This window comes from Mustela lutreola, chromosome 5 (genome assembly GCF_030435805.1).
Source record: "Mustela lutreola isolate mMusLut2 chromosome 5, mMusLut2.pri, whole genome shotgun sequence".
In the NCBI taxonomy this organism is placed as follows: domain Eukaryota; kingdom Metazoa; phylum Chordata; class Mammalia; order Carnivora; family Mustelidae; genus Mustela; species Mustela lutreola.
In genome coordinates this window covers 71,727,488-71,740,388 of record NC_081294.1, presented here as the reverse complement: position 1 = coordinate 71,740,388, position 12,901 = coordinate 71,727,488, and positions in this window count along the sequence as shown.

Sequence of the window (12,901 nt, the reverse complement as noted above, 5' to 3'; positions counted from 1 at the left end):
GGAAACTCCAAATGGAGACACAGCCCTGTGCTCACACTGATCAAGCTTTCAAAAATCCCCAGGGCGATCTCCATCAGCAGCTGTTCACACCTCCAGGGAACCACACTGACACTGCTTGGGGATAGAGGAAAACGCCCGCTGGATATCAGCATTTTTGTAAAAGAAGAGCTAGGGAGGGGAAACGGGTCCGGCGTTCATCCCTGAATTCTGGGATCATAAGCAGACCCGAGTTTTTCTACAGATGGGTTTGTTTCCATTTTTTTAAATGTCTACTTCTGTATTACATGCATACAGGTGAGTGCCCCCTTCTGTATGGAGAAGAGTCTCACTGTGACGCCCACGCGGGAGGTGAACAGCCGGAGGGAGGGGGCGGCCTCCCCTCCCCTCTCGCTCCCTAGGGGACAGGCCAGGCCTAGGAAGACTCATGAGCCCAGGACTCCAAGTGTGTAAGGGAGACTCTGGTCTCCCAGGAGCCCCCCCACTCCTTCCCACGGGGCAGGAGGACGGAAATAGCACCTTCCCGCTGATGCTGATGGGGAGGTGATGGCATCACTGAGAAGCGCCTCAGGGGCTCCTAGCTCAGAAACAAGAGTCAGCCCTCCCTCCCTGCTTTCGGTGGATCCAAGGACCCCAAACTGTTTGACCATTAGAGGAGAAAAAAAAAATTTTTTAAGAGAACACCTTCTTGGGGTATCTGGGTGGCTCAGTGGGTTAAGCCTCTGCCTTCGGCTCAGGTCCTGATCTCAGGGTCATGGGATCAAGCCCTGCATCAGGCTCTCTGCTCGGCAGGGAGCCTGCTTCCCCCTTTCTCTCTGCCTGTTGCTCTGCCTACTTGTGATCTCTGTCAAATAAATAAATAGAATCTTTAAAAAAAAAATAAAAAGAGAGAGAGAGAACACCTTCTTGAACAGCAAGAAGGTAGGAAGTGAGTGAGAAGCCACTGTGGGAGCAGGGCCGGGTGGCCGCCAGCTTTGGGGGATGGGGAGTGCCCGGGCAGTGCTTGTCTCTCTGGATCAGGGCCGGCTTTTCAGCCCACAGCCTCATAGGGGCATGGGCAGGACATACTGGAGATGGAGTTCTGATGGAATCCCCACTCCCCCAGGAAGCTGGGGCCTCGAAGGGCCCCATCCTGGGTGAAGGGTAAACTACAAGTCTATTAGTTGACCCCCAATGTCAGGAAGCTGGGAGGAAAGCTGCCTTGGGGGAGGGGGTGGCTGAGAGCTAGGAATCCATCTGCAGACCACACTCAAACCACCCACGTGACTCAGAAAAATCTTAAGCCTCCCACCACCTGTGTGACTCATTGGTTAAGGGTCCAGCTCCTGATTCCAGCTCAGGTCAGAATCTCAGGGTCATGAGATAAAGCCTCCGTGTGGGCCTCTGCGCTCAGCCAGGAGTCTCCTGATTCATTCTCTCTCTCTCTCTCTCTCTCTCTCTCGCTCTCTCCCTCTCTCCCTCTGCCCCTACCCCCACTCTCTTTCTCTCATAAGTAATAAATCTTAAAAAAAAAAAAAAAAAAAAAAAAAACACCTTAAGCCTCAAATTCGGTTTAAAGATGTCTTAGCAATATACAAAATGGGGGACATCACCACAGAAGAAAATGATCAGGTGCCTGGATGGCTCAGTCAAGCATCTGCCTTAGGCTCAGGTCTTGATCCCAGGGTCCTGGGATCCAGGGGCCCATTCGGCTCCCTGCTCACTGGGAAACCTGCTTCTCCCTCTGCCTGCTGCCCCTCCTCCCTGCTCGTGCTCGCTCGCTCTCTCAAATAAATAAATCTTTAAAAACAAAAGGAAAATGATCATTTCAAGATACTCAGGCTCCATATGTTGCTCATCCTTAGTAGGAGCAGGTCATACTAAGAGTTAAAAGAATTGCAAAAAAAATTAAGCCTCACTCAGTAATTTATTACTAATAATATTATTAGAGTGGTATAGGTACTATATTATAATAATGGTATATTCTTGTTACTAATATTTGTACGTTATTCTGAAGCTTTCTCACGTATTTAGCAGGATAAAGCTAATAGGAAATGGTACCCATCAGGAAAGGAGATTTTGCTGCAATAGCAATCAACTTCACACCCTCGGTGGCCTCAAACAACAAGATTTATTTATTGCACGTGCCGTACATTCCAAGGAGAGGTTGTCAGAATGCTCTGTTTGTTATAGGTTCCAAAGGACCAAAGCTGGTAAAAAAAAAAAAAACTCTGTCTCGATCCATTTCCACAAATGCTGAGGCTGGGAAAAGAGAACTGATGCCAGAATCATCCATTAAGTAATCTAGTGTGGAAGTGAAAATACACTATTTCTGCTTACAAGTCACTGGTCTAAACTATACCCAAGCACACGGGTCAGGAAGTTCAGTCTCTCACACACCCACGTGCAGCTCAAAGCATAACATCAGGGGGGCTCATGGGTGGCTCAGTTGTTGGATCAAGCCCTGCGTTGGGCTCCCTGCCTTCAGCCTCCTGCTCCCCCTGCTGTGCCCTCTCTGTCAGGTAAATACATAAACTCTTTGGGGAAGAAAAAAAAAAGCATAATATCAATGAGCAACATTAGAAACTTCCACAAGGGGACCACTGGGTGGCAGAGTCAGTTGGACATTGGACTCTTGGTTTCAGCTCAGAGGGTGACCTCAGGGTCATGAGATTCAACCCATGTCGGACTCCATCCAAGGTGGACTCTATTTGAGATTCTCTCTCCCTCTCCCTCGGCCCTTCCCACTTGCGCTCTCTCTCTCTTTCTAAAATAAATAAATAAATCTTTTTTTTTTTTTTTTAAGATTCTATTTATTTGACAGAGACACAGAGAGAGACAGGAAAGCAGAAGAAGTGGGAGAGGGAGAAGCAGGCTTCCTGCTGAGCAGGGAGCCTGATGCAGGGCTCGATCCCAGGACCCTGAGATCATGACCTGAGCTGAAGGCAGACGCTTAATGAATGAGCCACCCAGGCGCCCCAATATATAAATCTTTAAAAAAGAAAAAAAAAAGAAAAGAAAAAACCTTCCACAGGATTGATGTTAACAAACAAGAAAAGAAATAAGCTACTATCTCAAAAAAAACTTCATGGAGAACTCTGTAATTTAAATACATATTGGAAATATAAGGGCCTATTTAGCCAGAGCAATCCCTTCTGGTTAAACAGTGATTTTGTTGTTTATGCAGTAAAACTTAAACTGACCCTGCCCCCCACCCCCCAGGGGGCTTACTTAAAAGCAAGTCTGGGAAACCAGTCCCAGGTAACAAAGCCCAAATACAAGGGCAGGTCAAGGCAGGTGGAGACATCCAATCAGTGGGGCAAGCATACTGTCTCCCTAGCTACCAAGGAGTGTGGGCCCCGCCTTTTGGGCCCTTTTGGGCGCCTTTTGGGCACCATTTCTGACCAAGGTGATAGGCTAGTTCAAATATCTACTATAGGGTAAATTGTGATTCAATTGGTCACTTGTGTGTGACCTAGCTTGACTATGCAGCTTTCTCCGTGTGTTGCAATCTCATTGACCCTCTGTTTGTGGCCAGGCCCAACCACATGGCCCTTGCCCCTTAAAAGTTAGTCAGTAAGGCAGAGAGGGGTAACCTCTTGGTAAGAGACGGCCCCGACTGGTCGGTTTGATTCTCGATGCTTGGCATGAAATAAAGTTTTGCTTGACCTTCACTTTGTATCAGTCTCACTCCTTTGATCACGGACCCATTATTGGGGGACCTAACAGATCTATTGATATAAACTCACAATTATGTCTTCAGAGTCTCAGAATTGACAAGAAAAAGTGACCAAAGTTCACTTAAGAAGAAACAGGTTACCTGTATAGCTCGACACCTAGTGAAAAAAATTAATTCACAAATTGAAATCTTCTACAAAGAAAATTCTTTGGTACATTCTGCCAAATATTTAAGAAATGGTATAAATTCTATAAAACCCTACAAAAATTCTTCCAGAGAAATAGGGGGGAACACTTCCAAGCTGATTCTATGAGATAAGCATTATCTAGATACCAATCAGACAAGAAAATATTACAAGAAAAATAAACACACACACACACACGCACTCATACAATCATCTCTTGAGAACAAGATCATAGATACAAATCTCCTTAGCAAAATCTTACAATTCTAATCCAATAATACACAAATAAAGTAATACATCATGATCAAGTAGGATTTATCCTAAACTGCAAGATTGGATTCACATTTAAAAATCAATGTAGTTTACCATACTAACAAAATAAAAACAGCAAAAGCACGAGGCAGGAGAACGGAAACTGCACCCTCCCACGGATGGGGAGGTTATAATAGCATTACTGAGAAGCGCTTCAGGGGCTCCTAGCTCAGAAACAAGGGCCAGCCCTCCCATCCCGCTTATGGCAGATCCGAGGACCCCAAACTGCTTGACCATTAAACATAGAGGAGAAAAAAAATTTTTTTAAGAGAACACCTTCTTGGGGTGCCTGGATGGCTCAGTACGTTAAGCCTCTGCCTTCAGCTCAGGTCATGGTCTCAGGATCCTGGAATAGAGCACCCATCGGACTCTCCACTCAACAGGGAAGTCTGCTTCTCCATCTCCCTCTGCCTGCCTCTGCCCCTGCTTGCTCCCTTTCTCTGTCAAATTAAAAAAAAAAAAAAATCTTTAAAAAAAAAAGAATTACGTTATGCTGAAAAGAAATTAAAAAGTTGTACTTTAAATAAGTACAACTTACTTGTATGCTATTCATGCCTCAATAAAATTGTTAATTAAAAATTTTTTAAAAAGAATGAAAAGAAGCGATAGGAGGAAAACACTTGCAAACCATCCATCCAACAAAAGACTAGCATCTAGAATACAGGAACACCCAAAGTCAATATTACACTAGCAAGCAATGCAATTGGGAAAATGCACAAAGGACATGAATTCTAAAATTCTAACACCTTTCACCAAAGAGGAAATACAGATAAGAAATAAGCACATGAAAAGATGGGCATCATTAGCCAAAAGGGAAGTACAAATGGAAACCAAAATGAAACATCATGATAGGCCTTTGGGGAATCACTAAAATCCCACTCTGCTAAAGTAAGAACTAGAGACAACAAATGGTCCCGGGGCTGTGGCAACACTCGATCACTCACACACCAGAGGGGGACGTCAGGTGGGGAAGCGACTCCAGAAAACAACTGAACATTTTGGCTTTTTAAAATCAGCATGTGCTACTATAGGACCCAATGATTACACTCCTGGGCATTTATCCCACAGAAATGAAGACTTATCTTCACACAAAAACGCATTTACCAAAGCTCATAGCAGCTTTATTCAAAAGAGCCCAAAACTGGAAGTAGCTCAGAGGTTCCTAAACAAGTGAACAATTCAACCAACTGTAGTACATTATGTCAACACTGGGGAACTTGGCTCAGAAGCATAGACGAAAACACCACTGACACATGCAACAACTCTGAATGAGTCTCCAGAGGATTATGCTGGGTGCCAAAGGTCAATACCAAAAGATGGCCAACCATCTATATGATTCCACTCATAACATTCCTGAAATGGCAAAATTATAAAAATGGGGAAGAGATAAGCAGTCACAAAGATTGGAAGAGTGTTCAAGGGTGGAAGGAAGCTGGGAGCAGTATTAAAAGGACCACGTGCAATCCTTGTGGTGATGGAAATACAGTGTCTTGATTGTATCAGTGTCAGTCCCCTGGTTGTAGTTTTGCACTATGGTTTTGCAAATATTACATTTGGAGCAAGCTAGACCAAGAGTACACAGACCACTCTATTATTTCGTACAACTCTAAGTGAAACTACCATTACCTCAACATCTTTAAACATTTCAAAAATTCTAGGCCCAGAAGGTGTCGCTAATGAATGCTAACAAACATTGAAGGGCATAAGCAATAACATGGAAGACATGGGGAGATGGAGAGGAGAAGTGAGTTGGGGGAAATCGGAGGGGGAGACGAACCATGAGAGAATGTGGACTCTGAGAAGCAAACTGAGGGTTTTGGAGGGGAGGGTGGAGGAGGGTTGGGAGGGCCTGATGGTAGGTATCAAGGAGGGCATGTATTGCATGGAACACTGGGTGTGGTGCATAAACAATGAATTCTGGAACACTGAAAAAAAAACAAAATTAAAAAAAAAAACACTGAGGGGCGATAGAACACCAATTTACACAAATACATCCAAAAGATACAGAGAAAGCAAAATAATTCCCAACTCATTTTGTGATGCTGGAATAACTCTTTCAAATGAAAGGGAAAATTATTAGCCTCGTTTACTAACAATATAGGTACCAAAATCCTAAATAAAGTATTAGTTAAATGAATCCAGCAGCTTAGAAAGAGAATAGTGCATTATGATGAAGTAGGATTAATCCTAGAAATGCAAAGCTGATTGAACATTAGGAAAAAATGATTGCTGTAATTTACTACAATATCAGATTAAAGGAGGAAAAACAATAGCATTTCAAGAAATGTAGTGAAAGCACTGAAAAAAAAATTCTAAATTCACTCACATTCATGATCTTTTCTTTGCAAAGCAGAAACAGAAACTTTCATAATTGACATGAAAACCTTCTTCACAGTGAAACACTGCAAATGTTCCCCTTCAGCTCTTTCTCGTCTGGTCCAAGGCACTTTAGCAGCCATGGAATTTGGTGCTGAAATGGCCAAGTCCAAGAACCACACCATGCATCACCGGTCATGAAAATGGCCCAGAAATGGCATCAAGAAACCTCAGTCACAAAGATATAAATCTCTTTGGGGGTAGACCGGGTTTCTGAGGAACATATGCTTTGACAAAAAACACAACAAGAAGGACCTAGAAAGAATGCAGGCCAACAACACCAAGGCCATGAGTGCACAGGCCCACACTGTCAAGGGCCTCATCAACCTCAAGGAGGTCAAGCCCAAGATCCCAATGGTTTGCAGTCACAAGCTGAACCGACTTCTGACTTACCTACATTGCTCACCCAAAGCTCAGGGAATGTTCTCATGCCCACACTGCCAAGGGTCTCAGGCTCTGCTGGACAAATGCCAAGGTCAAAGCTCAAACCAAAGCCCAGGTTGTGCCTTCAAATCCAATCTCCAGCCCCTCTTTGGTGTGCCTCAGGTTCCCAAAATATCCCAGGCCCCCACAAAGCCTCCAGCATAGAAGCTGCCATCTGCCAATGTGAGGACAGAAAGACTGGTGTAACCCTTAGCTTCTGTCCGCATAGGGCTGGTGTCCTCCTGTGCTATTTGTACAAATAAGCCCGCAGCTAGAGGAAAAAAAAAAGTATTCCCTTTCAGAAAGGGAACAAGACAAAGATCCCACTATTGCTGCTTCCATTCAGCTCTTACACTGTGGTCCTAGCCAGATTAATAGGACAAGAAATTAAATAGATGGTATAAGGACCTGAAGGAAAGAAACAAGATTTTATGATTATGGAGGGAAAAAATTTAAAGAAATATATAAGATACATTATAAAATTTATGAGGGTTTAGCAAGGTTACTAGATTAAAACAAATAATAAAAGTTTCAATTATATTTCTACATACCAGCACAAACAATTTATAAAAAAGACACAATTTACAATAGCATTTTTTTTCTTTCTTTAAGAGACAAGAGAGGGTGCATGAGAGTGGGGTGGGGGGCTGCAGAGGGAGAGAGAGAATCTTAAGCAGGCTCCATACCCAGCAGAGAGCTAGAGCAGAGCTCAGTCTCATGACCCCAAGATCATGACCTGAGCTGAAACAAGTTTCGACACTTAACTGACCAAGCTGCCCAGGAGCCTCTACAAGAGCATCTTTTTTTTCTTTTTAATTTTTTAATTTTTTTATGAATATATAATGTATTATTAGCCCCAGGGGTACAGGTTTGTGAATCGCCAGGTTTACACACTGCACAGCACTCACCATAGCACACACCCTCCCCAATGTCCATAACCCCACCACCCTCTCCCTACCCTCCCTCCCCGGCAACCCTCCGTTTGTTTTGTGAGATTAAGAGTCTCTTATTGTTTGTCTCCCTCCTGAACCCATCTTGTTTCATTTATTTCTTTTCCTACCCTTCAAACCCCTCATGTTGCATCTCCACTTACTCATACCAGGGAGATCATATGATAGTTGTCTTTCTCCGATTGACTTATTTCGCTAAGCATAATACCCTCTAGTTCCATCCACATCATCACAAATGGCAAGATATCATTTCTTTTGATGGTTGTATAGTATTCCATTGTGTATATATACCACATCTTCTTGATCCATTCATCTGTTGATGGACATCTAGGTTCTTTCCATGGCTGGCTATTGTGGATATTGCTGGTATAAACGTTTGGGTGTTTGGGTGCACATGCCCCTTCAGATCACTATGTTTGTATCTTTTTTTTAAAGATTTTATTTATTTGACAGACAGAGATCACAAGTAGGCAGAGAGGCAGGTAGAGAGAGAGGAGGAAGCAGGCTTCCTGCTGAGCAGAGAGCCTGATGTGGGGCTCAATCCCAGGACCCTGTGATCATGACCTGAGATGAAAGCAGAGGCTTTAACCCACTGAGCCACCCAGGCACCCCTACGTTCATATCTTTGAGGTAAATACCCAGTAGTGCAATTGCTGGGTCATAAAGTAGCTCTATTTTCAACTTTTTGAGGATCCTCCATACTGTTTTCCAGAGTGGTTGCACCAGCTTGCATTCCCACCAACAGTGTAGGAGGGTTCCCCTTTCTCCGCATCCTTGCCAGCATCTGTCGTTTCCTGATTTGTTAATTTTAGCCATTCTGACTGGTGTGAGGTGGTATCTCATTGTGTTTTGATTTGTATTTCCCTGATGCTGAGTGATGTGGAGCACTTTTTCATGTGTCTGTTGGCTATCTGGATGTCTTCTTTGCAGAAATGTCTGTTCATGTCCTTTGCCCATTTCTTGATTGGATTATTTATTCTTTGGATGTTGAGTTTGATAAGCTCTTTATAGCTTTTGGATACTAGCCTTTTATCTGATATGTCATTTGCAAATATCTTCTCCCATTACAAGAACATCTTTTTTTAAGTATCCTGGGAGACAGGTGCCGGGGTGACTCAGTTAGATGAGCAACTGCCTTCAGCTCAGGTCATGATCCTGAAATCCTGGGATCAAGTCCCACACTGGGCTCCCTGCTTGGCGGGGAGTCTGTTTCTCCCTCTGACCTGTTCCCTCTCATGCTCTCTCTCTCATTTTCTCTCTCTCTCTCTCAAATAAGTAAAGAAATAATCTTTAACCCCAAAAAATAAATAAATAAATGAAGTATCCAGGAAGAAAATGAGTAAAATATACAAGATCTTTCTGAAGACAACTCCAAATGAGAGACAGTAAAGACAATAAAGGGAAAGAGAATGTCCATGTTGGTGAACTGAAACACTGAATAATATAATGATGCTAAATTTTCCCCAACTGATTTACTGAATAATTATTATCTCAAATATCATTTCAAGAGGTGAGCGTACAAGCTAATTCTGAAACTTATATAGAATTCTGAAGGGCCACAAATAGCTAAGAAACTCTTGAATCAGGGCGCCTGGGTGGCTCAGTGGGTTAAGCCGCTGCCTTCGGCTCAGGTCATGATCTCAGGGTCCTGGGATCGAGTCCCGCATCGGGCTCTCTGCTCGGCAGGGAGCCTGCTTCCCTCTCTCTCTCTGCCTGCCTCTCCATCTACTTGTGATTTCTCTCTGTCAAATAAATAAATAAAATCTTTAAAAAAAAAAAAAAAGGCTTGGAGGGACTTGCCCTATCAAGTAACAAGACTTAACATAAAAGTATGGTAATTAAGGCAGTGTGAGGTTACACAACATTAGCAAAAGATCATTGGAACTGAATAAAGGAATCAGAAATAGATATATGAATACATGGAATTTTTATATATAGCAGAGGTAGTATGGCAGACTGGAGGAGAAAGGATGAACTTTTTTCAATAAATGTTATGAGGGCAACTAGATATACTTTTTTTCTTTTTAAATCTTTAAAATTTAATTGATTGAATTTCTGTTAATTAACAGATTTGGCAGCAGCAATGGGATTCAAAATGAACTTCCAGAAGCATTTGGGGACAAGAAATACAACCATGGTACCTCTTGAGTTCACTGTGTTTCTCAACATTTCTAAGGGCTGTGGGTGAGTTCCTCTAGGTTCTGAACTCTGCTCTTTTTGTATTCAATTTCCCAATTTTTTTTAACATATAATGTATTATTTGTTTCAGGGGTACAGGTGTACAATTCATCAGTCTTACATAATTCACAGCACTCACCATAGCACAAACCCTTCCCAATGTCTGGCTATCACCCAGCCCACCGCCCACCACTACAGCAACCTCAGTTTGTTTCCTGAGATTAAGGGTCTCTTATGGTTCATCTCCCTCTCTGGTTTCATCTTGTTTCATTCTTCCCTCCCTTCTCCTATGGTCCTCTTGTCTTCTTTCTCAGATTCCTCATATCAGTGGCAACTGGCTATCCTTAAGGAGAAAAAAATGGACCCTAACTTGCCCTGTACAAAAAAAATCACCTCCAGGTAAGTTTTACAGAGTAACATTTAGAAGGAAAAAAAAAAAAAAAAAAAAGACTGTCTTTAGGACCTTAAAGTTGAAAGAATTTCTTTAAAAAAAAAAATTGCCCAAAAAAGATGAGTACACTTGAATAACAACATCAGAATGAAAAATCTATGCTATTTACATAAGAGCATACATAAGAAGACATTTTCTACTCATATAACCGACAAATGACTAAATTCAAAATACACAAACTTCCACAAAACAGTAACAAAGAGACTTATTGTCCATTAGAAAACCAGTGGGAAACACTTGAAAAAAAAACACTTCAAAAAAGAGCAAACCCATCACAAATTGACTGTGATACATCACCTCAGTAAGAGTAAGGATAAGAACCATATGATCATTTCAAGAGACACAGAAAAAACATTTGACAAATACAACATCCATTCATGATAAAAACCCTCAACAAAGTAGGTTTAGGAGGGACATCCCTCAACATAATAAAGGCCATATATGGCAAACCCATAGCCAACATAATCCTCAATGGGGAAAAACTGAGAACCTTTCCTATAAGGGAAAGGTTCCATCAGGAACAAGACAAGGATGTTCACTCTCACCAATTTTATTCAATACGGTATTGGAAGTCCTAGCTTCAGCAATCAGACAACAAAAGAAAAGACATCCCAATAAGTAAGGAAAAAGTAGAACTTTCACTATTTGCAGATGACATGATACCATATATAGAAAACCTGTAAGACTCCATCTTAAAACTGCTAGAACTGATAATGAATTCAGTGCAGTCACAGGATACAAAATCAAGGTACAGAAATCTGTTGCATTTCTATACACCAATAATGAAGCAGCAGAAAGAGAAATGAACAAATTGATCACATTTACAACAGCACCTGAAACACCAAGACACCTAGGAACACCAAGACACCTAGGAATAAACCCCAACAAAGAAGTCAAAGACCTGTGCTCTGAAAACTATGAAACACTGATGAAAGAAATTGAAGAAGACACAAAGAATTGGAAGGACATTCATGGATTGGAAGGACAAATACTGTTCAACTGTCTGTACTCCCCCAAAGCAATCTACACATTTAATGCAATCCCTATCGAAATACCAACAGCATTCTTCACAGAGCGAGAACAAACAATCCTAAAATTCATATAGAACTACAAAAGACCCCAAATAACCAAAGCAGTCTTGAAAAAGAAAACACGGGAGGCTTCACACTTCTGAACTTCAACTTATACTATAAAGCTGTAGTGATCAAAATAGTATGGTACTAGCACAAAAGAGACACACAGATCAATAGAACAGACTAGAAAACCCAGAAATGAACCCACATCTGTATGTTCAAATAATCTTTGACAAAGCAGAAGAAAATATCCAGTGGGAAAACTAATCTTTGACAAACGGTGTTGGGGAAACTCAACAGGCACCTGCAGAAGAATGAAACTGGACCACTTTCTGACACCATACAAAAATAAACTCAAAATGGATGAAAGACCTAAATATGAGACCCGAAACCATAAAAACCCTCGAGGAGAACACAGGCAGTAACCTCTTTGACATCAGCTGTAGCAACTTCCTTCTAGTAATGTCTCCTGAAGCCAAGGAAACAAAATAAAAAATAAACTATTGGAATTTCATAAAAATAAAAAGCTTCTGCACAGTGAAGGCAACAATTAATGCAAAAAAAAAGGTGGCCTGTGTGATGGGTGAAGATATTTGCAAATGATATATCTGATAAAGAATATCCAATATAAAACTCAACACCCAATAGAACAAATAATCCAAGAAATGGGCAGATGACATAAACAGACATTTTTCCAAAGAAGATATCAGATGGCTAACAGACACATGAAAAGATGCTCAACATCACTCGGCATCAGGGAAATACACATCAAAACCACAATGAAGTATCACCTCACACCTGTCAAATGCCTAAAATCAACAACACAAGAAACAACAGGTGTTGGTGAGGCTATGAGAAAGTGAAACCCTCTTACACTGCTGGTGGGAAAGCAAACTGGTACAGTCACCATGGAAATTAGTGTGGAGGTTCCTCAAAATGTTAAAACCAAGAAAAAAAATTTTTAAACTAGAACTACCCTACAATCCAGCAATTGCACTACCAGGTATTTACACAAATAAAAATACCAATTCAAAGAGATACATGCCCCTCAATGTTTGCAGCAGCAGTGTCTACAATAGCCAAATTATGGAACTAGCCCAAGTGTCCATCAACTGACAGATGGATAAAGAAGATGTGGTATGTGTGTGTATATATATATGTGTACACATACACACACACACACACACACACACACACTGAACATCACTCTGCCATTAAAAAGAATAAAATCTGCTACCTGCAACAACATGGGTGGATCTAGAGAGTACAATGCTAAGTGAAACAAGACAGAGAAAGACA